The sequence below is a fragment of the Somniosus microcephalus genome, unplaced genomic scaffold, assembly GCF_052327205.1.
Source record: "Somniosus microcephalus isolate GS21.2 unplaced genomic scaffold, FLI_Smic_1.0 unresolved_chr1, whole genome shotgun sequence".
Taxonomy (NCBI): Eukaryota; Metazoa; Chordata; class Chondrichthyes; order Squaliformes; family Somniosidae; genus Somniosus; species Somniosus microcephalus.
The window spans coordinates 112337426-112364050 of NW_028225179.1; the positions used below are offsets into that span (position 1 = coordinate 112337426).

The 26625-nt window shown below is 45.4% G+C and overlaps 1 long non-coding RNA gene across 1 annotated transcript; it reads right to left on the bottom strand.

The window, feature by feature from the left end:
• Positions 1-2057: 2057 nt before the first annotated feature.
• Positions 2058-19003, bottom strand: LOC147095714 (uncharacterized). The gene is made up of 3 exons (XR_015074818.1): positions 18925-19003; positions 16868-17024; positions 2058-2162 (listed from the first exon to the last, which is right to left on the bottom strand). It is a non-coding gene; the product is annotated as an uncharacterized LOC147095714 (long non-coding RNA).
• Positions 19004-26625: the final 7622 nt, after the last annotated feature.

Below are 26625 nucleotides of genomic sequence, written 5' to 3' on the forward strand. Positions count from 1 at the left end.
TGCACCACGCATTCTGAGACAGAGAGAGAGAGAGAGGCTTCTGGAGAGATTCAACGCTGTGTGAAGGAGTTTTGGGTACTGAGCAGCACTTTGTAGGTTCATTTTGATTTGACCTTCCTTGCATCGATTTAAAAGAGACTATGGGGGCTGCACTCTGAGCTCTTTCCCTGGGCCTCTCCATTGTTCTTTCCAGCAGATTTGATGAACCGGTCTCTCCAGGCCGAGATTCAAGGCTGCAATGAGCAGGATGTGGATGGAGAGCAAGATCGACCCTCCCCTTTAAGAACTGGCCGGCGCCAGTGTGTCTGTGTTCCATTGCTGACTGACATCACATGAGCTTCGCCAGCGCTCTGAGGTAGCGCCTCACTCCTCGGTGTTAGCACCTTAAGAGAGGTGTGTAGCGCCTGATTTAGTGCGCCAATCACTTCCAGGGGCGATAGAAGCCAAGTTCACAGTCGGTGGCGATAATTAGCGCCAGGCGCTAAACTTTGCGCCTGGCCAATAATTGCACCCCAAACGGGGTGATACCGAATTTCTCCCCCTAAAACCTTCGGATCACTCTCTCACAGGAGTCACCCGAGAAACCTTCTCAAAGGCACAGAGTCAGGTTGGTAACGAAACATTGCTGGTGTCACGCTGTACACAAAAGTGATAGCACTGGGTTCAATTGTTTACATCTACACCACCCAGAAATCTTCATTAGTGACAAGTGTGTGACACAAGTCTCACACGTGTTATATACACAGATTACATACATTTTATTATAGTTAGTGGGAAATGTGCAGGTAGTGTGATGATTTGAAGAATTATATTCAAGTCCTTTTCAGTTCTGTACAGTTCGTAGTAAGAGGGGACGTTTTAATTGTGAAATAGGTTTATGTTTCACGAAAAAGGCATCTCAGTGACTTCTACAAGAGGTTTAATCTCATTTTTCTTTTATGAATGAGTGCAGAAAAGAAATTCAGCCTGAGATCTGGAATCGTAGTTTGATCCCGTTTGTCACACAGAAAATATAACAAACTGGGTTCTGGCATCATAGCCTGTTATCACAGAGAATTCGCTGTTTGCAATTTGTGTAACAATTTATGGTGTTATTGATTATTTATGTATATAAATACAGACATAGGAACGTCAGCGTATGAAGTTTCATCTGTCAAAAATTACTGACAGATGAATTGTCATCATTTGACAGCTCTGTGAAGCTGTCAAACACTGACATTCTCTGTAGTTTGATGAGTTATTGTATTCAAGACCTCATCAAACCTCTTTCTTTTGCAGAAATTAGATGGTTGCTGCATTGGAGAATGCGAGACTCTCCGCATCCCCACCGATTGAAGCCTGCAGGGAGAGACTAAGGTAAGTAAACTTTTTCGAACACTTTCCACTTACCTCACCTACTCACCTCTCCACACTTGCACCCATCACCTACCTCCACAGCGCTCTTTTTCACCCCGCAGACCCACTACTTGTCTCGGTGACCCTGGCAGGTTTCGGAGCCTTCGGGAAGCCCGCACTTGTGTAGGTAAAATGGGGATAGTCCTATTTTCTGCCTGTTAACTACCTGTTAACAGGCAGTTCAGTGGCTGTAATCCCTTCCCACCTCCAAGGAGATGGGACTCGGCCCGGGACGGCTACCCGCCTCCCGGCAAGATGGCACGGAGGCGGGTTGGGCACCTGCCCCAGGATTCTGCCATTTTCCCGGCAGTCCCGCCTCCACACCTGCCTCCGCAGGGCTGACAAAATCCAGCCCTAAGTTTCTAAAATATTGAAATGGTTCACTGGACCTGATGTCAATGATAAGGAAAATCAGACGGAATTTATAATAGGCGGTAGAGCCACTATCGCCCGTTCTGTGCCCCACTCGGAGTTGAATTTTACCCTGTGTCTCTGGGGGTAATTTTCACTTTAAGCGATGGTGTGAAACTGGCGATAGCGAGTCTGCAGCCCGTTTTATCTCTCTCCCGATTTTTAATTTCCATTCACTTCATCGTCACCTCTGCGACAAACATACAAACACAATGCTTGGATAAACACATATGATTGAGACTTACCACTTGTTGCTCTTGATCAGGATCTTGCTGAAAGGCAGGCAGGGAATGCATCAGTGCTATGGTAACAAAGGCTGTCATGGAAATGTCGCTTTCTAGTTCACCAATTCCACCCTAAAATAAATAAATCAAAAGACCAACAGTGAGGTAATTAGTTTGGGCAAGACGTCGCTCTCACTATTCGATAAAAAAAAAAATTTGCGTTACCAGTGCGCTACTGTTACATAGAAACATAGAAGATAGGAGCAGGAGTAGGCCATTCGGTGCCTCAAGCCTGCTCCGCCATTTGATGAGATCATGGCTGATCATCCAAACTCAGTACCCTGTCCCTGCTTTCTCCCCATATCCCTTGATACCTTTAGCTCTAAGAAATATATCGAACTCCTTCTTGAATATATTTAAAGACTTGGCCTCAACCGCCTTCTGTGGTAGAGAATTCCATAGGTTCACCACTCTCTGGGTGAAGAAATTCTTCATCTCTGTCCTAAATGGCTTACCCCTTATCCTTAGACTATGACCCCTGGTTCTGGACTCTCCTTCCATCAGGAACATTCTACCTGCACCTAGTTTGTCCAGACCTGTCAGAATTTTATAAGTTTCGATGAGATCCCGTCTCATTCTTCTAAACTCCAGCGAGTATAAGCCCAATCGACCCAATCTCTCCTCATACGTCATTCCTGCCATCCCAGGGATCAGCCTTGTGAATCTTCGCAGAACTCCTTCCATGGCAGTTGTTCTTCTGGCAAATGAATTGCACACTGGGTTGGCAGCGCACATTTTTCCACTGCGGAGAAATGAATTTTCTCCTTTCGTGGCCAATGTGATGTTTCGCTTCAGGGCAACTCATGTGCTCAGTGCCTGGGAAACGTCAATGAAGTGGACATGTTAGCATCCCAGCCATGATCACATTTATTCTTGTGATATCTGAGTGGTAAGGTGAGAAACTGAGAGAAGCGAGATATTAGGAACAAAACCCAACTGTTTATTTACATGGTGTAGCAGAGAGACATAGCTCTTACCAGCTGGATGCAAGGCACATAATTCTTACTGCATGAGCCAAGATGGAGGATCCACCTCTGAGTCATACCCATAATGCAATGCCACATTACCATATTAACTGGTGTACCAGGACATTGAATACATGACCCATTACCTTAAATACTGGTGAATGTGAACCGTTAATATTTGGCTCCATCTGGTGGATAACTTAAACATTACATCCCAGATTACTATATCCCTCCCCTCTTAAGTTGAACATTAATTTCTAAGCAACATCCTTAAAAAGTCCCATAAGGAAACTCCTTTAATGATAGTCCATACTGAATGAATCTAGCAGGTCGTTATCAATCTCTCTGGTGGCTTGTGAGCCCTTGGTGAACGTCTTACAGTCAAGTCCCTGCTTGGTTGTGGTAGAGCCACCTGCTGCTCCTGAGCAGTACTCAGAGTATCTGACTCTGCTACGATGGTTTCCTCTTGACGAAGGAGTCCAGGTGTAAATGGCTCTGTTCGTAGTGGTGGTACCACCGAAGCATTTGGATAACTGGGGGCCAACTTGTCCTCCGACATCTCCTCTGGAACCTCCATTTTGATTTCCCCTTGCCTGGTCAGTATCTGATCTACATGTCTGCGTACTACCTGACCAGTTCCCACCATGACCGTATATGATACTGGACCGGTCATGGAGTCTATGATGCCAGGAATCCATTTTGGACAATAACTGAAATTCCTGGTAAGGACCACATCTCCTTCTCCAAAACTGCAGCTCTTTGTCCTTCTGTCATGGCTCTCCTTTTGTTTGATTTGTCGGTTTTCCGCCTTCCTTTTTAGATCTGGGTGAACCAGGTCAAGAGTGGAGTGTAGTCGACGTCCTAACAACAGCTCAGCAGGAGAGAGTCCTGTGGTAGATTGAGGTGTTATTCTGTAGCTGAACAGAACTTGTGACACCTTGGCTGCCAAACTCCCTTCCGCACTTTTTTTCATCATCTCCTTAAATGTTTGTACGGCTCTCTCCGCAAGTCCTTTTGAAGATGGATGATATGGAGCTGAGGTCATGTGCACTATGCTATTGTTTCTCATGAACTCTTTTGTCTCTCTACTCACAAAACACGTGGCATTGTCACTTACTACGATCTCCGGTAGCCCTTGATTACTAAAACTCCTACACAGGCAGTCTATAGTAATAGCAGATGAAGCAGAATTTACAGGATAAACATCCATCCATTTGGAATGGGCATCAATGATTATGAGGAACATCTTTCCCATGAATGGACCCGCATAATCTGCATGTAATCTTCTCCATGGTTTATCCGGCCACTCCCAGGGGTGGAGAGGAGCCGCTGCTGGTGCCTTCCTGTGTACTTGACAAGTGCTGCATGTCTTGACTAGATTTTCTATCTCCACATCTAGCTTTGGCCACCACAAGTAACTTCTTGCCAAGGCTTTCATATGCGAAACTCCAGGATGGCACTGATGTAGTTGCCCTAGGATAGACTGTCGTGCTGGCTGTGGAATAATCACTCGTGCTCCCCACAACACGCAACCATCCTGCACACCCAGCTCCGTCTTCCTGACACTGTAAGGTGTGAAATCAGTCCCTTCCGGATGCTGTGGCCAACCCCTCATCACATATTCTCGGACTCTAGACAGTATGGATCTTTACAGGTCCATGTCCTTACTTGTTCTGCGGTCACAATTGCCGTGTCCGTGTCCTCCAACATCAAAACTCTGTCCTCTGGAGCTGCACGGATAGGTGTACCTGGCAATGGAAGACGGCTCAAGGCATTTGCGTTCCCATGATACTTGCCCGCCTTGTAAACAATGACATTGTGGCGGTACCACTGGTTGTCCCTTACATTGAGACACATAATTCCCTTTAACTTACCTTAATGTATGTTTAACTTACCTTTTAACACAACCAGCAGGCTGAAGGGCTGGTGCGTCGTCGGCGGAGAAGGAGTCGTCGGTGTTCACGAGGGATGTGTCCTCGTGCGCGAGGAGTGCGTCCTCGTGTTTTGCGGGGGTGAGTCCTCGTGGTATCCCCGTGGGGCGTGCTCCGATTTTGTGGGCCCGAACATGCTGTACCCCGCGCTTGGAGAGATGTATACTTGCTGTCGCTGTGGATGTAGAGGCGGACGATCCGTGTGGCGGTAGAAGAGTCGAATACGGAGACCGTGAGCACGTGCGTGGTCTGTGCCGCATCGATGTTCTCGGCGAACAGGGCTTCTTCCTTCATAAAGCACGAGGGAGACCGTGGCTCCCTAGATTGCGGTAGCGACAGCAGAACAGCTGATGCTTCCATAGCGTGCTTCGTTTGTGAAAGACGTTCACAAACCCACCAATTGTAGCGCTGGTGGATGACGGTTGCCGTTGGTCATGCTCTACCTCTGTGAAATCATTCGTGAAAAATGGGCTCACCTCCAAGCTGTGCTTCCATTGCGAAGACGTTCGCAAAGACGGGGTCGCTTGTGGTGGAATCGGTGTTAGGCGGTTGCTGTTCCGTGGTTGTTCGTCGGTTGCGCGTTGGTCGTCTTGTGGGAAGACGAGGATCAGGCTGCGCGTTGCTACCATGACAATCGTTCACAGATACGGGTTCACCAATTGTAGCGTTGGAATTGATGAACTCCTGTACTCACGTCGTTGGGTCATCAATGTAGCGGTTCATGTAGATCGCCACTAAATAAGAGAGTTTGACTTCGGCGAACTATAAATAAGTTGTTTATTTACAGGAACAGGCTAATTACAGCAGGTAAGATAGTAGGTAAGATGGCTGACTGTAGGAGCACCGTGGTGTAGGTCTTGTCCCAGCGGGGACTCCACGAGGACTGAGTTCACAGTCCTGTGGGGAGCGTGATGACGGCATCGCATTTGTGTTGTGGCGTCATCACGTTGTTCGCATTTCCCGCGCTTAGGACGTCACGTGACGTGCGTCGTTGCGTCGCTGGCCATTGAGGCCGAAGTCGGGAGGCCGGGCTGTGCCGGTGCTTGCCGCGGGAGCGGAAGATCGCGTCACTCCCGTCGGCTGGCCATTGAGGCCGAAGATGCTAGGCCGGGCTATGCCGGTGCTTGCCGCGGGAGCGGAAGATCGCGTCGCTCCCGTCGGCTGGCCGTTGAGGCCGAAGACGCTAGTCCGGGCTGTGCTGGCGCATGCACATCACGTTGTACGTGACGTCAGCGCACTAGGGCGCGTCTTAAAGGGGATATGGCCCCAACAGGTAAGTTAAAAGGGCAACGGCCCCAAAAGGAAAGTTAAACATACATTAAGGTAAGTTAAAGGGAATTATGTGTCTCAATGTAAGGGACAACCAGTGGTACCACCACAACATACTCATATGCCCTCAACGTCACTGCCCACCTCTGGATCCGGGGTGACACCATTTGTGGCACTGCTTTCATTTCATTAAAAAGAGATAGAAGAGGTTTATGATCGGTGCATATGGTGAATTTCCTGCCATATATGTACTTGTGAAACCTCTGTAACCCAAACATTACTGCTAACCCCTCTTTATCTAACTGGGAATAGTTTTTTCTGCTGGTGTCAGAATTCGAGACATAAACCCTATTGGTCTTTCTGTGCCATCTTCCAAGCTGTGTGAAAGAACCGCCCCCACCCCGTAAGGTGAAGCATCACAAGAGAGAATTATGTTTTTCTCTGCATTGTAGTGAACCAGCACATCCGAGGACAGCATCAGTTTCTTGGACTGTTCAAATGAATCCCTCTGTTCCACTTCCCACTGCCACTGTGTCTCCTTGTGTAGAAGTTTGAACATAAGAACATAAGAAATAGGAGCAGGAGTAGGCCAATCGGCCCCTCGAGCCTGCTCCGCCATTCAATAAGATCATGGTTGATCTGATCCTAAACGCCAATCTCTATCACAGAGCTATCTCCTGAAACTAACAGAATTAGACACACGAACTAGGAGCAGGATCAGGCTACATGGCCCCTGGGCCCACTCCGCTACCCACAGGGCCATGACCGATCCAAACCTAAACTCATGTCCAAATTCCTGCCCGCTCCCCGTAACCCTTAATTCCCTTTACTTCTAGGAAACTGTCTATTTCTGTTTTAAATTTATGTAATGATGTAGCTACTACAGCCTTTTGGGGCAGCATATTCCATGGACCTACCACCCTCTGAGTGAAGTAGTTCCTCCTCATCTCAGTTTTGAAAAAGCAGCCCCTTATTCTATGTCCCCTAGTTCTAGCTTCACCCATCATCAGGAACATCCTCCCCGCATCCACCCGATCCAACCCCTTCACAATCTTATATGTTTCAATAAGATCGCCTCTCATTCTTCTGAACTCCAATGAGTAGAGTCCCAATCTACTCAACCTCTCCTCATATGTCCATCCCCTCATCCCCGGGATTAACCGAGTGAACCTTCTTTGTACTGACTCGAGAGCAAGTATGTCTTTTCTTAAATATGGACACCAAAACTGTATGCAGTATTCCAGGTGCAGTCTCACCTTGTACAACTGAAGCAATACCTCCCTGTATTTATATTCTATCCCCCTAGCAATGAAAGCCAACATTCCATTGGCCTTCTTAATCACTTGCTGCACCTGCATACTAACCTTTTGAGTTTCGTGCACCAGGACCCCCAGATCCCTTTGTACTTCAGTACTTTCCAGTTTCTTGCCATTAAGATAATAACTTGCTCTACGATTTTTCCTGCCCAAGTGCATAACCTCACACTTTCCAGTATTGTATTCCATCTGCCAAATCTCTGCCCACTTACTTAGCCTGTCTATGTCCCCTTGCAGGTTTTTTATGTCCTGCTCACTCACTACTTTCCCTCCCATCTTAGTATCATCTGCAAACTTTGATATGTTACACTCGGTCCCCTACTCCAAATCGTTAATATAGATTGTCAAGAGTTGGGGACCCAGCACGGACCCCTGCGGAACACCACTAGTTACTGATTGCCAGTCTGAGAATGAACCACTTATCCCAACTCTCTGCCTTCTGTTAGATAGCCAATTCTCTATCCATGCCAGAATATTACCCCCAATCCCGTGATTTTTTATCTTAAGCAATAATATTTTGTGTGGCGCCTTGTCAAATGCCTTTTGGAAGCCTAAATACACTACGTCCACTGGTTCCCCTTTATCCACCCTATATGTTACTTCCTCAAAGAACACCAGCAAATTTGTCAAGCATGATTTCCCCTTCATAAAACCATGCTGACTTTGTCCTATTAAATTATGATTATCCAAATGTCCTGTTACTGTCTCCTTAATAATGGACTCCAAACTTTTACCTACCACAGATGTTAGGCTAACCGGTCTATAGTTTCCAGCCTTCTGTCTACTGCCCTTTTTAAATAAGGGTGTTACATTAGCAGTTTTCCAGTCTGCCGGGACCTTTGCTGAATCCAGGGAGTTTTGGAAAATTATTACCAATGCATCCACAATCCCGACCGCCACTTCCCTCAAGACCCTAGGATGTAAGCCATCAGGTCCAGGTGATTTATCCGCCTTGAGTCCCATTATTTTACCGAGTACCACTTCCTTAGTGATTTTGATCGTGTTTAGCTCCTCCCCCCCCATAGCCCCCTGTTTGTCCAGTGTTGGGATATTCTTAGTGTCCTCTATTGTAAAGACTGATACAAAATATTCATTCAGTGTTTTTGCCATCTCCATATTTCCCACCATTAATTTCACGGTCCCATCCTCTAAGGGACCAACATAAACTTTAGCCACCCTTTTTCTTTTTATATAACTATAAAAACTCTTACTATCTGTTTTTATATTTTTTGCTAATTTACTTTCATAATCTTCCCTTTCTTAATCAATCTTTTTGTTATTTGTTGCTGTCTTTTAAAGTTTTCCCAATCCTCTATCCTCCCACTAGATTTGGCTACCTTATATGCCCTTGTTTTTAGTTGAATACTATCCTTAATGTCTTTACTTAGCCACGGATGGCTGTCTTTTCTTTTACACCCTTTTCTTCTCAGTGGAATATATATTTTTTGGAAGTTGTAAAATAACTCCTTAAATGTACACCACTGATCATGTATCGTCTTACCCTTTAATCTATTTTCCCAATCCACTCTACTCAATTCCACTCTCATACCTTCATAGTCTCCTTTATTCAAGCTTAGCATGCTTGTTTGAGATCCAACCTTCTCACCCTCAAATTGAATATGGAATTCAATCATGTTATGGTCACTCATTCCAAGGGGATCCTTTACAAGGACATTTTTAATTAATCCTGTCTCGTTACACAGGACCAGATCTAAGGTTGCTTTCCCCCTGGTCGGTTCAGTTACATACTGCTCAAGAAACCCATCCCTAATACACTCAATGAACTCATCCTCAAGGCAGCCCTGCCCAATTTGATTTGTCCAATTAATATGATAGTTAAAATCCCCCATAATTATAGATGTTCCCTTATTACAAGCCTCAACTATTTCCTGATTGATACTCCATCCAACAGAGTTGCAACTGTTCGGAGGCCTGTAGACTACGCCCACTAATGTTTTTTTCCCCTTATTATTCCTTACCTCCACCCAAACTGTTTCATTATCCTGATCTTTTGACCCAATATCATTTCTCTGTATTACAGTGATTCCTTCCTTTATTAACATAGCCACCCCTCCTCCCCTTCCTTCCTGCCTGTCCTTCCTGATCGTTAAATAACCTGGTATGTTTAATTCCCAGGCATTGTCACCCTGCAGCCATGTTTCTGTAATGGCCACAAGATCATACCCATATGTAGTTATTTGTGCCATTAACTCGTCTATTTTGTTATGAATGCTACGTGCATTCAGATAGGGAACTTTCAAATATGTTTTGTGACACTTAGTTCCTGCTTTTGCCCTTTTTATTACTTTACCTTTTACTCCATACCTTCTGCCCCTTCCTGACATGCTCTGGTTTTTAATTTCCCCACTGCTACCTAAGTCTATGACCTTCTCTGTTGTCATTTTTATTATTTGCTCTATAGGAACCTCCCCCCCACTATTTAGTTTAAAGCCCTCTCTACAGCCCTAGTTATATGATCCGCCAGGACTCTAGTCCCAGCACTGGCCAAGTGAAGCCCGTCCAAATGGAACAGCTCCCTCCTGCCCCAGTACTGGTGCCAGTGTCCCAGGAAGCAAAACCCATTTCTCCCAAACCAGTCTTTGAGCCACGCATTTAACTCTCTAATTTTATTTGTCCTAGCCAAATTCGCTCATGGCTCAGGTTATTACCCTTGAGGTGCTAACACTGTTGCAAAGTTTGGTAAAAATCTGTTATAATATTTTAGCAGTCCCAGGTAAGCTTTTAACTCAGTCACATTGATAGGAGCTGGGGCCTCCTGCAGTGCTTGTACCTTCTCCTTGATTGGATGGAGCCCGGTGGTGTCCACTCTGTGTCCCAGGAACACGGCCTCATTCCCCAGGAAAGTGCACTTACTCCTCTTGAGCCGGAACCCAGCCTTATCCAATCTTTGTAGTACCTCTCTCAGTGTGCTCAGATGCTCCTGGTCGGTTCTTCCCGTTACCAGAATGTCATCCAGATAGATTGAAACATGTGGGATCCCTTGCAGTACACCCTCGATAGTCCTCTGGAAAATAGCTGGACTAGATGAGACACCGAATGGTAAGCGGTTATAGGTAAACAAACCCTTGTGTGTATTTATGGTTACATACTTCTTGGATTCCTCATCTAGTGTAATCTGCAAGTATGCATGACTCATATCCAGCTTTGTGAATTTCTTCCATCCAGCCAGGTTTGCAAAGAGATCCTCTATTTTGGGAATAGGATACTGTTCTAGTTTAGACACCCTATTGACTGTCAATTTATACTCTCCACAGAGTCTTACCGAAGTGTCCGGTTTTAAAACAGGTAAAATGGGAGCTGCCCATTCTGAACATTTCACGGGTTCCAGTATATTCTCTCTCAAAAGACGATCAAGCTCAACCTCTACCTTTGGTTTCATGGCATACGGCACAGGTCGTTGTTTAAAAAACCTTGGCAGTGCCTCCTTGTCTACATAAATCTTAGCTGGGGGTCCATTAAATGTGCCAAGTTCTTCCTTGAACACGTTCTCATGTTCAATCAACACTTCTTGCAACGACAACTGTTTGCCTCCCTCTATTTGATTTATTGCTCCCCAATCTAATTTAACTTCTTATATCCAGCCCCGACCTAACAGGTTTGGTCCGGAACCCAATACTACAACTACAGGTAGCTGTTCCACGGTGTCCCTGTGTTGCACAGTTACAGTAGCTGTACCCAATGTCACCACTCATTCACCGGTATATGTTTTAAGCTGTATAGAGCAAGACTTTAACTCTGGAACTTTTGCACGGTTCCACAATTTTGAGTACTCCTCCCTGTTCATTATGGTCACACCGCATCCTGTATCCACTTCAAAGTTGACCTTAGAGTCATTTACTGTCAGCTGCAAAGTGATAGGATCCACTTTTGGAATGTTCTCTACCATGCTATGCATTATGAGCACGTCGTCTTCTTTCTCAGCTTCTCCGCTGATGTGATGTGCTCCCTGTTTTTTCACTTCTCTGCCTAGGTTTTGCTTTCCTCCTCCTTTTGGTTTGTATTCCTCCACAGTTGTTTTTGCCCTGCATGCGCGTTTTATATGTCCTTTTTTCCCACACTTGTGGCACTTTTCCTCCAGGAACCTGCATTCCCTCACCAGGTGATCACCATTGCATCTATAACATGCCTTCACATGCTCACGTTGTGGTTTCTGACGCATGTTTAACTTGTGCACAATAACCTGACCTCCAACTTGCTTTGTAGTTGCCCAGCCTGAACCTTGTAGTTCTTTTACATCTCGGTTCGCTGTCTCTATGACTTGAGCAAGTTCCAACGCTTTTTCATATGTAAGCCCAGTCTCGGACAATAATCTCCGCTGCATTCGAGCATCCATTATCCCACAAACTAGCCTATCTCTCAGCATGTCTTTCAGGTTGTTGCCGTAATTGCAATCGTGTGCCAATTTTCTCAACACCGCTACATAATCCAATACAGTCTCTCCCGGTTTTCTGTTCCATGAATTAAATTTGAAACGCTGTACAATCTCACTCGGTCTGGGATTGAAATGGTCCTTTAACAAGGCCACTAAGTCAGCAAATGCTCTGTCTCCAGGCTTTGCAGGACTGCATAAGTTTCTCATTAAACTATACGCCTGACTTCCCATGGAAGTGAGCAAAATAGCTCACCTTTTTCTGACATCATCTATATCATTTGCCTCAAAGAAATGCATCAACACCTCGCAGTATTCATCCCAGGTCTGCGTCTGAACATCAAAAGGAGAGATCTTTCCTACCGTAGCAGCCATGATCCGGTATTCAGTGCTCTTTTTTTTTTCTTTCTCCGTCAAGATGTGATCTGTTGATCCTCGTCGCCAATATGTGATATCCGAGTGGTAAGGTCAGAAACTGAGAGAAGCGAGATGTTAGAAACAAAACCCAACTGTTTATTTACACGGTGTAGCAGAGACATATAGCTCTTACCAGCTGGATGCAAGGCACATAATTCTTACTGCACGAGCCAAGATGGAGGATCCACCTCTGAGTCATACCCATAATGCAATGCCACATTACCGTATTAACTGGTGTACCAGGACATTGAATACATGACCCATTATCTTAAATACTGGTGAATGTGAACCCTTAATATTTGGCTCCATCTGGTGGATAACTTAAACATTACATCCCAGATTACTATATCCTGCTTCTCTTTCTGAGTCAGAGTTTGAGTTGGATTTGTGCAGATATTCTGCGAGAGCGATCCAGGCAGCAAGTTAGATTCGTGAACCGAATTTTGATTCAGGCCAGCAAAAAGGGTGGGAGGGGCGGCAGCCAGAATGAAGATGATTGAAGCGGTGAGATTGAAGCAGCAAGTAATTAGGAAAGCTAACAGAATGTTATCGTTTATTGCGAGGGTATTGAATACAAAGGTAAGGAGGTTATGCTTCAGTTATACAGGGCATTGGTGAGACCACATCTGGAGTACTGTGTACAGTATTGGTCTCCTTATTTAAGGAAGGATGTAAATGCATTGGAAGCAGTTCAGAGAAGGTTTACTAGACTAATACCTGGAATGGGCAGGTTGTCTTATGAGGAAAGGTTGGGCAGGCTAGGCTTGTATCCACTGGAGATTAGAAGAGTAAGAGGTGACTTGATTGAAACATATAAGATCCTGAGGGGTCTGGACAGGGTGGATGTGGAGAGGATGTTTCCTCTTGTGGGAGAATCTAGAACTAGGGGTCACTGTTTAAAAATAAGGGATCGCCCATTTAAGACAGAGATGAGGAGAAATTTTTTCTCCCAGAGGGTCGTGAGTCTTTGGAACTCTCTTCCTCAGAGGGAGGTGGAAGCAGAGTCTTTGAATATTTTTAAGGCAGAGGTAGATAGATTCTTGATCAGCAAGGGGGTGAAAAGTTATCGGGGGTAGGCGGGAATGTGGAGCAATCAGATCAGCCATGATCTTATTGAATGGCGGAGCAGGCTCGAGGTGCCGAGTGGCCGACTCCTGCTCCTAATTCATATGTTCGTATGTTTGGTGCAGAAATAAGGAAACGTTGACCACCTAGAACGCATAGAATTTGGACAGCGAAATGACAAGTGGCACCAAACGGCCGCCATACTCCTCTGGGGTTCATGACCTGGAAGCTTTAGAAGAACATTTGGGGGCAATTTCAAGCTCACCCACCGCTCAGTAAATTGACGGGATTGCGTGCAGCACTCGCTTTACAATTTTACTCTCTATTGAAGTCAAGGGATAGGAGCAGTATTGCGTGAGGGGTGTAAAACTGTCGTTCCGCCTGGAGAGCTGGGTTGCAATTATGCTTCAACATCTGACTCATTTCGAAAACACAGCGTCAGTTTCCACATGTACGCTGACGACACCCAGCTCTACCTCACTACCTCTTCTCTCGACCCCTCCACGGTCTCTAAACTGTCGGACTGCCTTGTCCGGCATCCAGTTCTGGATGAGCAGAAATTTTCTCCGATTGAATAGTGGGAAGGCCGAAGCCATTGTTTTCGGTCCCCGCCACAAACTCCGTTCCCTAGCCACCGACTCCATCCCTCTCCTTAAGTTCTGTCTGAGGCTGAACCACACTGTTCACAACCTTGGTGTCATATTTTTGACCCTGAAATGAGCTTCCAACCACATATCCGCAGCATAACAAAGACCGCCTATTCCCACCTCCGTAACATCGCCCGACTCCGCCCTTGCCTCAGTACATCCGCTGCTGAAACCCTCATCCATGCCTTTGTTACCTCTAGACTTGACTATTCCAACGCACTCCTGGCTGGCCTCCCACATTCCACCCTACGTAAACTTGAGGTCATCCAAAACTCAGCTGCCCGTGTCCTAACTCGCACCAATCCCGTTCGCCCATCACCCCCTGTGCTCGCTGACCTACATTGGCTCCTGGTTAAGCAGCGCATTGATTTCAAAATTCTCATCCTTGTTTTCAATTCCCTCCATGGCCTCACCCCTCCCTATCTCTGTAATCTCCTCCAACCCCAGAACCCCCTGAGATATCTGCACTCCTCTAATTCTGCCCTCTTGAGCACCCCTGATTATAATCGCTCAACCATTGGTGGCCGTGCCATCAGCTGCCAAGGCCCTAAGCTCTGGAATTCCCTCCCTAAACCTCTTCGCCTCTCTACCTCTCTTTCCTCCTTTTAAGACACTCCTTAAAACCTACCTCTTTGACCAAGCTTCGGGTCACCTGCCCTAATTTCTCCTTATGTGGCTCGGTATCAAACTTTTTATCTTATAACACTCCTGTGCAGCGCCTTGGGACGTTTTACTATGTTAAAGGTGCTATATAAATACAAGTTGTTGTTGTTGATCGAAGCTAAACTATGGGCGCGAAATTAGGTTACGCCCCATTTGGGGGCGGTAACCAAGTTAAGGCCAGATATTTAGTGCCTGGCGCAGAAGTACCACACCTGCCGCTAAATTCGGCTTACCGCCCCGCACAGGAAGTGGAGCACAATCTCGGGCGCTCCACTTCCTGGTGGGGCGGTAACCGAGACTCCACGGAGCGCTGCCACGTGTCAGCGCCCCTCCCCTTCAGCTAACACGGAGGGCCGCTGCGCACTCTGCAGGCTCTCCGATGGCTCCAGACTAGGCCACCAGGGCGGCGCAGTGCCGGGCTGCGCGATGGCGACCAGGACTACGCCACGGCCCACCTGGAGGTCGGCCAAAAAAAGAGAATGGTAGCATAGGTCGCGGCTGCACCTCCCTTTAAATACCACCCTGTGAGTGGAGGTCGGCCCGGTTCGCGACCCGCGAGGCTGGCACTGACATCGCCTGCAGCAGCCTCGCAGGGTGCAGTCAAATTTCTGCCACCAGTCGGTAAAGGGCCACGACAGGGCACTAAGGGCTTGTGGCGCACAGCGATGGACTTTCTATATTTAGCCTGATTCCCTGGTGTATTCTCGACCTGACATCTGTCATACGCGCTCTTTTTCTGCTTCATCTTACTCTCTATCTCTTTCGTCATCCAGGGAGCTCTGACTTCTGTTGTCCTCACTTTTCCCCTAGTGGGAATGTACCTCGGCTGTTCCTGAACTATTTCCTCTTTAAAGGCAGCCCATTGTTCCATTACAGTTTTGCATGCCAGATCCGTTTTCAACCCCCTGAAATTGGCCTTCCTCCAATTAAATATTCTTACTCTAGATTGCTCCCTGTCCTTTTTCGTAGCTAATCAAAACCTTATGATACTATGATCACTGGTCCCTAAATGTTCACCTACTGACACTTGCTCTACTTGACCTACCTCATTCCCAGAACCAGATCCAGCAATGCCTCCTTCCTCGTTGGGCCGAAAACGTACTGATCAAGAACGTTCCCCTGAACACACCTCAGAAATTCTTCCCCCTCTCTGCCCTTAACACTATTACTATCCCAGTCTATACTAGGAGAGTTGAAGTTCCCCATTATCACTACTCTATAGTTCTTGCATCTCTCTGTAATTTTTCTGCAAATTTGCTCCTCCATATTTTTCCCACTAGTTGGTGGCCTGTAGAATACACCCAGTAGTGTAATGGCCCCTCTATTATTTCTTAACTCTAGCCATATAGATTCTGTCCTTGACCCTTCCAGGACATCCTCTCTCTCCAGCACTGTACAATTCTCCTTAACCAATACTGCCACACCACCTCTTATCTTTCCTTCCTTATCTTTCCTGAACACTTTATATCCAGGAACATTTAATACCCAATCCTGCCCTTTTGTAAGCCAGGTCTCCGTCATTGCCACAACATCATAAGGCAAGTATATCCTTCCTTCGATAAGGAGACCAAAACTGTGCACCGTGCTCCAGGTGTGGTCTCACCAAGGCCCTGTACAATTGTAGCAAGACTTCCTTACTCTGATACTCCAACCCCCCTGCAATAAAGGCCAACATGCCATTTGCCTTCCTAATTGCTTGCTGTACCTAAATGCTAACTCTCTGTGTTTCCTGTACGAGGACACCTAAATCTCTCTGAACACCAACATTTAATAGTTCCTCAACATTTAAAATATATTCTGCTTTCTATTCTTCCTACCAAAGTGAATAACCTCCCATTTCTCTACATTTCCCACATTACAACAGTGACTACGCTCCAAAGGTACTTCATTGGCTGTAAAGTGCTTTGACACGTCCTGTGGCCGTGAAAGGTGCTATAGAAATGCAAGTCTTTCTTTTTCTTTTATTATGCTCCATCTGCTACCTTATTGCCCACAAGCTTAGCCTGTCTAATTCCTGTGCTACCGCCCAAGTTAACAGGGCGATCACCTCAACAAGGAGGGAAACGCATGCAAAGAGGCCGGGAGATGTTGATTAATGCAAACGTTTACATAACCTGCATTTTTCTGTCAATCACAGGATGAGGATCATAAAAGTCTCCAGTTGCCAGCTGACCATTCACCAAATACAAGGCGGATTGCTGAATGTGCTCTTCTGTAACCTGGATTTGACTCCGGACTATTGAGAGTATCTTCACAATAAATGCGGTTAACCTGAAATGTGAAGCAATAAATGCATCCTAAAGATAGATCGGTAATGAGCATGCACCCTGCCTTGTTCAAGTATTGTCATTTACAGTTAAACCCAAACCCACAATTTTCATTATTTAAATGGTGATCGATTAGGAAACGTTGATGTAGAAAGGGACCTGGGTGTCCTTGTACACCAGTCACTGAAAGCAAACATGCAGGTGCAGCAAGCAGTTAGGAAGGCAAATGGTATGTTGACCGTCATTGCAAGAGGATTTGAGTACAGGAGCAAGGATAGCTTATGCAGTTTTGGTCTCCTTACCTAAGAAAGGATATACTTGCCATAGAGGGAGTGCAGCGAAGGTTCACCAGACTGATTCCTGGGATGGCAGGACTGTCGTATGAGGAGAGATTGGGTTGACTAGGCCTGTATTCACTAGAGTTTAGAAGAATGAGAGGGGATCTCATTGAAACGTATAAAATTCTGACAGGGCTAGAGAGACTGGATGCAGGTAGGATGTTTCCCCTGGCTGGGGGGTCTAGAACCAGGGGTCACAGTCTCAGGATACGGGGTAGGACATTGAGCTGAGGAGAAATGTCTTCACTCAGTGAGTGGTGAACCTGTGGAATTCTCTACCACAGAAGACTGTGGAGGCCAAGTCACTGAATATATTTAAGAAGGAGATAGATAGATTTCTAGACACAGAAGGAATCAAGGGATATGAGGAAACATTGAAACATAGAAAAATAGGAGCAGGAGTAGGCCATTTGGCCCTTCGAGCCTGCTCTGCCATTCAATATGATCATGGCTGATCCTCTATCTCAATACCATATTCCCTCTCTTTCCCCATACCCCTTGATGCCTTTTGTGTCTAGAGAGAGCGGGAATATGGTATTGAGATAGAGGATCATGTTGAATGGCGGAGCAGGCTTGAAGGGCCGAATGGCCTACTCCTGCTCCTATTTTTCTATGTTTCTAACTCTGCTAAATTGCTCTACGCAAACAATCCCAGCGGGCAGTGGATTTATATTTTTTGAAAACGATTTTTAATGCGATTAATCTGCGGGCAAGTTCGCTCAGATGACAATCATCATAAACAAAGCTTGCGATAATATAATGCATTTGAACAGCAATGCTAATTAGCTTTAGTTGAAACATACACAAACCAGTGTAAATCAGTGATAATACCATTTGCGTTCCCCTTTCATCATATATATAAATCAATTCCAGCAGATGCTCTACTGTATTCAGCTAGTGTCTACCCTATGTTTCCCTCGGTGGCATATGAAATTTTTACCTTACTTAAGGATAAACAGGAGCACACTACGACCATATTATAGAATCATAGAATGGTTACAGCATGGAAGGAGGCCATTCGGCCCATTGAGCCCATGCCAGCTCTCTGCAGGAGCACTTCAGCTAGTCTCACCCCCCCGCCCTTTCCCCGTAGTCCTGCCATTTTTTTCCATCAGATAATTATCCAACTCCCTTTTGAAAGCCACGATTGAATCTGCATCCACCACCCTCTCAGGCAGTGAATTCCAGATCCTAACCACTCGCTGAGTAAAAAAGTTTTTCCTCATGTCGCCTTTGGTTCTTCTGCCAATCACCTTAAATCTGTGTCCTCTGGTTCTCAACCCTTCCACCAATGGGAACAGTCTCTCTCTATCTACTCTGTCCAGACCTCTCATGATTTTGAACACCTCTATCAGATCGCCTTGCAACCTTCTCTGCTCCAAGGAGAACAACCCCAGCTTTTCCAGTCTATCCAAGTAACTGAAGTCCCTCATCCCTGGAACCATTCTTGTAAATCTTTTCTGCACCCTCTCCAAGGCCTTGTGGTGAACCACAAATGAATGGGGAAACGCACAAAAGAGAAATTGTATGGGGAAGCATGATAAAAGCAAACCAGTTCAAACTGACCATGTGCTGCTGGGGCGATGTAAATATATTCCGTAAGATCCGTCCGGCTTTTTATACTCCAGTATCGTTTTGTACCCTGCAAATAAAATGGCAGGTTTGATGCGTGCGCTCAGTGTACAAGAGTGACATTAATTTTTTTCATTTTCCTATAAAAAGAAAGACTTGCATTTATATAGCGCCTTTCGCGACCACTGGACGTCTCAATGCGCTTTACAGCCAATGAACGTTTTTTGAAGTGTCATCACTGTTGTAATGTGGGAAATGCGGCAGCCAATTTGCGCACAGCAAGATCCCACAAACAACAATGTGAAAATGAGCAGATAATCTGTTTTTGTTATGTTGGTTGAGGGATAAACATAGAAACATAGAAAAATAGGAGCAGGAAAAGGCCATTCGGCCCTTCGAGCCTGCTCCGCCGTTCAATATGATCATGGCTGATCCTCTATCTCAATACCATATTCCCGCTCTCTCCCCATACCCATTGATCCCTTTAGCCTTAAGAAATATATCTAACTCCTTCTTGAATATATTTAATAAGTTGGCCTCAACTGCCTTCTGTGGTAGAGAATTCCACAAGTTCACCACTCTCTGGATGAAGAAATTCCTCCTCATCTCAGTCCTAAATTTCTTACCCCTTATCCTTAGACTGTGACTCCTGGTTCTGGATTCCCCGCCATTGGGAACATCCTTCCTGCATCTAGTCTGTCTAGTCCTATTAGAATTTTATAAGTTTCAATTAGATCCCCTCTCATTCTTCTAAACTCTAGCGAAGATAAGCCTAATTGACTCAATCTCTCCTCATACGTCATTCCTGCCATCCCAGGTATCAGTCTGGTGAATCTTCGCTGCACTCCCTCCATGGCAAGCACATCCTTCCTCAGATAAGGCGACCAAAACTGCACACAATACTCAAGGTGTGGTCTCACCAAGGCCCTGTACAACTGCAGCAAGACATCCTTGTTCCTGTACTCAAACCCTCTCACTATGAATGCCAACATGCCATTTGCCTTCTTAACTGCCTGCTGCACCTGCATGCTTACCTTCAGCGACTGGTGCACAAGGACACCTAGGTCTCGTTGCACTTCCCCTTCTCCCAGTCTATTGCCATTCAGATAATAATCTGCCTTCCTGTTTTTGCCACCAAAGTGGATAACCTCGCATTTATCCACATTATACTGCATCTGCCATGCATCTGCCCAATCACCCAACCTGTCCAAATCATACTGGAGTTTCTCTGCATCCTCTTCACAGCACACACGCCCACCCAGCTTTGTGTCATCTGCAAACTTGGAGATATTACATCTAGTTCCCTTGTCTAGATCATTAATATACATTGTGAATAGCTGGGGTCCTAGCACTGATCCTTGCGGTACCCCACTAGTCACTGCCTGCCACTCGGAAAAAGACCCGTTTATTCCAACTCTTTGCTTCCTGTCTGCCAACCAGTTCTCTATCCAAGACAGTACCTTACCTCCAATCCCATGTGCTTTAACGTTGCACACCAATCTCTTATGCGGGGCCTTATCGAAAGCCTTCTGAAAGTCCAAATACACCACATCCACTGGTTCTCCCTTATCTATTCTACCAGTTACATCCTCAAATAATTCCAGTAGATTAGTCAAGCATGATTTACCTTTTGTAAATCCATGTTGACTTTGTCCAATCCTGTCACTATTTTCCAAGTGCTCTGCTATTACATCTTTTATAATGGACTCTAGCATTTCCGCCACTACCGATGTCAGGCTTACCGGTCTATAATTCCCCGTTTTCTCTCTACCACCTTTTTTAAATAGTGGGGTTACATTAGCTACCCTCCAATCCATGGGAACTGTTCCAGAGTCTATAGAATTTTGAAATTATCACATGGTTTGTCACATGGTTGATTATGGGCATGCTCAGTTAGCTCTGGCCTAGTAAAGCCAGCACATGGGCGAGAAATTCATCCTGTCTCTGTCCTTCATTTGTTCCACCCACAGGTGTTACATTTTTGGCGACGAGGATGGGATTGTAAAGCCATTTTTAGGGACGATGGAAGGACGCAGTGTTCAACCTGCGAGTGGGAAAGGTACACAGGTAGTGTGCTGAGTCACTGTTCGACGGGATCGGGACAATCATGGCCGCGCCTACGGGATTCAGCGGAAGCCTCGGCGTGCTTGACCGAGCTCGCGAATCATCCCATTCTTACACTGAGCGGATGGAGATTTTTTTTTTTTTAAGGCCAGTAACGTCATTGAGACTGAAGACGCAGATGAGAGTGTTCAAGCTCAAAATAGAGTAATTCGCGAACGGAAAAAAAGCTATTTTTCTAACGGAGGTTGGGCCAGATGTCTATGGAATGTTGATAAACCTACTCGCGCCAGGGAAAGCAAAGGATGCGTCGTTTGAAGGCATTGTCGAGAAACTCGAGGACCATTTCGACCCAAAGCCATTAGAAATAGCAGAGAGCGAAAAGTTTAGTACCAGAAACCAAAAACAAAGTAAAACCATCAGTGAGTACATTGTAGCTCTTAAAAACCTGTCTTTGCATTGTGACTTCGGCACATTTTTGGATTGTGTGCTGCGAGATAAGTTTGTGTGTGGACTGATGGATGAGCGCACACAGTCCAAGTTACTGAACTCTCTGAACTTCTAACATTTGACATAGCATGCAAAATTGCCCTATCTATGGAGATGGTGTCTAAGAATGCTGGGGAGCTCCGTCCAACTCAAGTGACTAGTGCAGCTGAGATCTAGAGTCACAAAGCCACCGCTGTAATGATCATGTCATTCTAGAATAGTACACTAGGTGGAGCTATAGAGCTGTATTGCTGTGTATATAGTTGAATGTGTTTAAGACTACACTACCCACGATGCACTAGGCTACCCAGAAAGCAGTAGTCAAGATGGCTGCCTCTACAAGTCCACATGGCATGAATAAATGTCTAGCTCTAAGTTAGCTATTCATAATAAGAATGTCTAGTTATTAATGAACATAACAACCGCCAAATCTAAAGTTGTGTGACCGGGTCAAAGGCATGTCGGTGAGAGCAGTTCAGTGAATTGTTAGCGCTGCAATGGAAATCACTCACCACAGTCCTGTCAATACAGAAATGCGAAGTGTTTTCACTGCCAGAAGCAAGGCCATATTTCAACAGCTTGCAGAGCTAGATCGAAAGCAGGAAGTAAGAACCATTCTAGTGGCAAAGCAAAGCAGTGACAACAAAGGGAGGAGTTCACAATATTGAAGTGAACCCACCTGATATTGAAGAACTAGGCACCTACAGTATCTATGCCACTAGCGACAATGCTAGCAGTCGTGAGAAAGAATTCCGTACAAAACTTTTGATCAATGACCAATATGTGTATCATGAGTAAGGGCACATGAGAGTAAGTTTAATCAAATACTGCTTACAAAGAGTACCATAGAGTTAAAAAGCTACTCTGGAGAAATCCTAGAGAAATGTGAACAAATGGGCAGTCAGTAAAGCTGCCTATTATTGTAGTGAGCTCCAACAGGCTAACCTTCATGGGCAAAGACTGGTTGAGAAAGTTAAAACTAGACCGGAAATATATCTTCAGTGTAGATGCTTCAAAGAAGCGACTCGATGCAATGCTGAACAAGTCTAAAAGCATGTTCTCAGACAGTTATGAGAGTATCACTCGGTATGACGTGCATATCCGCATCAAGTCCAACGCGAAGCCTGTCTATTGGAAGGCAAGGCCGGTCCCCTATGCGTTGAAAAGTCAGGTGGAGGAAGAGCTAGTGAAGCTGAGAGAGAATGGAGTGCTAGTGTAAAGTGACAAAAGTGAATGGGCTACCCCGATTGTGGTAGTGCCCAAAGCAGACAAAACTGTACGCTTGTGCGGTGACTACAAAGTTACTATCAACCAAGCAGTTGACGATGAACAGTACCCGTTACCTACATCGCAAGATTTGTATGCAGCACTCTCAGGGTCAAAGGTGTTCTCCAAGTTTGACCTGTCACACGTTTACGCTTAGCTGAATGTTGACAAAGAGAGTCAACAGTATCTCACCATCAACACACACAAGGGACTGTATTCACACACCAAGCTGTCATATGGTGTAAAGTCCTCCCCCAAAATCTTCCGGGCTACGATGGATAAGATTTTGCAAGGAGTTCCAAATTGCTTATGCAATCAAGGCGATGTGCTGATCGCAACAAACAGCGAGGAAGAAAATCTAGAAGTGTTAGATTTAGTGCTTCAAAGGTTGAATGCACACAATGTCAAATTGAAAAGGAGCAAATGCGCTTTTGTGCTACCCAAGGTTGTGTACATTGGTGTGAAAGTTGATGCAAATGGCTTGTAACCAGTGAAGGAAAGGGTTAATCAATGCTCCAAAGCCACAGAACATGTCTGAGTTAAGGTCTTTCCTTGGAATGGTCCAGTACTACGCACGTTTCTTACCCGAGTTAGCGACCATGTTAGCTCCATTGCATGAGCTCCTCAAGCAGGATGTCCAGTGGAAGTGGATGAAAGCACAACAGGAAGCTTACAACGCTTGTAAGAGAAGTCTCTCTAGCGATGCTCTACTTGTGCACTATGACACAGAGCGTGAGCTTACGTTATCGTGTGATGCTTCCAGCTACGGTGTGGGAGCTGTCATAAGCCACGCAATAGTTGATGGCCAAGAGAAATCAATCGTGTTCATATGACAAACCCTCACAAAGAGCGAAAGAATACGCGCAAATTGAAAAGGAAGCACTCGCCAAAATGTTTGGAATCAAGAAATTCCAACAGTTCCTGATCGGCAGAAAGTTTACCCTGACAATCGATCACAAACCGCTCCTAGCAATATTGGGACCCAAATCTGCCATCCCTGCAATAGCCGCATCAAGAATGCATTGTTGGGCAGTGTTGTTGTCACAATATGACTACACGACTGAATATCGCACTTCAAAGCAAAACGCAATCGCAGATGCCTTGTCTAGGTTGCCACATGAGGACTCATGTGTTGGGAGTGAAGGTGAGATTTTCACGCTAGGTGCAGTTGACAAAGACTTTCCCGTGAATGCAAATGAGATTGCAGATGAGACTCAAAAGGACTCAGTACAGAAAAGAGTGTATGAAAACACCTTGAATGGATCAACTGATCAGTGTGTGGACACAGAGTTGAAGCCATTCCATAACCATCGTACTGAATTGTCTGGTGAGCAAGGTTGTATCAAGTGGGGAAATAGAGTGGTGGTACCTCCTTCTGTAAGGAGATCAGGAAGGCTCCGCAAACCTGTTATTAAACTGGATTTGTAGTTCATTTGTAGGATTTGTAGTTCATTTAAAAGAAACAAAAAGCCAGGAGTTTTTGTTATGTGGTACATGTAATGCTGGGAAAGGTGGGACCATAGTTTTACATAGAAACATAGAAGATAGGAGCAGGAGTAGACCATTCGGCCCTTCGAGCCTGCTCCGCCATTCAACGAGATCATGGCTGATCATCCAAATTCAGTACCCTGTCCCTGCCTTCTCCCCATATCCCTTGATCCCTTTAGCCTCAAGAAATATATCCAACTCTTTCTTGAATATATTTAATGAACTGGACTCCACCGCCCTCTGTGGCAGAGAATTCCACAGGTTCACCACTCTCTGGGTGAAGAAATTCCTCCTCATTTCAGTCCTAAATGGCTTACCCCTTATCCTTAGACGATGACCCCTGGTTCTGGACTCCCCGGCCATCAGAAACATCCTTTCTGCATCTAGTCTGTCCAGAACTGACAGAATTTTATAGGTTTCGATGAGATCCCTTCTCAATCTTCTAAACTTCATTCCTGCCATCCCAGGTATCAGCCTGGTGAATCTTCGCTGCACTCCCTCCATGGCAAGAACGTCCTTCCTCAGGTAAGGTGACCAAAACTGCACACAATACTTAAGGTGCGGTCTCACCAAGGCCCTGTACAACTGCAGCAAGACATCCTTGTTCTTGTACTCGAACCCTCTTGCTACGAAGGCCAACATACCATTTGCCTTCTTAACCGCCTGCTGCACCTGCATGCTTACCTTCAGTGACTGGTGCACAAGAACACCCAGGTCTCTTTGCACTTCCCCTTCTCCCAATCTATTGCCATTCAAATAATAATCTGCCTTCCTGTTTTTGCCACCAAAGTGGATAACCTCACATTTATCCACATTATAGTGCATTTGTCATGTTTCTGCCCAATCACCCAACCTGTCCAAATCGTACTGGAGTTTCACGACATCCTCCTCACAGCATACCCTCCCACACAGCTTTGTGTCGTCTGCAAATTTGGAGATATTACATCCAATTCCCTCATCCAGATCATTAATATATATTGTGAACAGCTGGGGTCCTAGGACCGATCCTTGCGGTACCCCACTAGTCACTGCCTGCCACTCGGAAAACGACCCGTTTATTCCAACTCTGCTTTCTGTCCGCCAACCAGTTCTCTATCCAAGTCAATACCTTGCCCCCAATCCCATGTGCCTTAATTTTGCACACTAACCTCTTATGCGGGACCTTATCGAAAGCCTTCTGAAAGTCCAAATACACCACATCCACTGGTTCTCCCTTATCTATTTTACCAGTTACATCCTCAAAAAATTCCAGTAGATTAGTCAAGCATGATTTACCTTTTGTAAATCCATGTTAACTTTGTCCAATCCTGTCACTGCTTTCCAAGTGCTCTGCTATTACATCTTTTATAATGGACTCTAGCATTTTCCCCACTACCGATGTCAGGCTTACCAGTCTATAATTCCCCGCTTTTTCTCTGCCACCTTTTTTGAATAGTGGGGTAACATTAGCTACCCTCCAATCCATGGGTACTGTTCCAGAGTCTATTGAGTTCTGGAAGATGACCAGCAATGCATCTACTATTTCTAGGGCCACTTCCTTAAGTACCCTGGGATGCAGATTATCAGGCCCTGGGGATTTATCGGCCTTCAGTCCCATCAATTTTCCTAACACCATTTCCCTACAAATACTGATTTCTTTAAGTTCCACCCTTTCATCAGACCCTATGTTCCGTGGTATTTCTGGGAGGTTATTTGTGTCCTCCGTTGTGAAGACAGAACCAAAATATGCATTTAGTTGGTCGGCCATTTCTTTGTTCCCCATTATAAATTCCCCCGATTCTGACTGCAAGGGACCTACGCTTGACTTCACCAATCTTTTTCTCTTTACATATCTATAAAAGCTTTTACAGTCAGTTTTTATGTTCCCAGCAAGCTTACTCTCATATTCTATTTTCCCTTTCTTAATTAATCCCTTTGTCCTCCTTTGTTGAATCCTAAACTGCTCCCAATCCTCAGGATTATTGCTTTTTCTGGCCAATTTGTATGTCCTCCCCTTGGAACTTATGCTATCCCTAATTTCCCTTGTTAGCCACGGTTGAGTCACCTTTTTTGTTTTATTTTTATGCCAAACTGGGATGAACAACTTCTGTAGTTCATCCATTCGGTCATTGAATGTTTGCCATTGCCTACCCACCGTCAACCTTTTGAGTGCCATTCCCCAATCAATCCTACCCAACTCACACCTCAGACCATCGTAGTTTCCTTTATTTAAATTGAGGACCCTAGTCTCTGAGTCAACTACTTCATTCTCCATCCTAATGAAGAATTCGATCATATTATGATCGCTCCGACCCAAGGGGCCTCGTACAACAAGATTGCTAATTAATCCTTTCTCGTTACATAATACCCAGTCTAAGATGGCCTGATCTCTTGTTGGTTCCTTGACATATT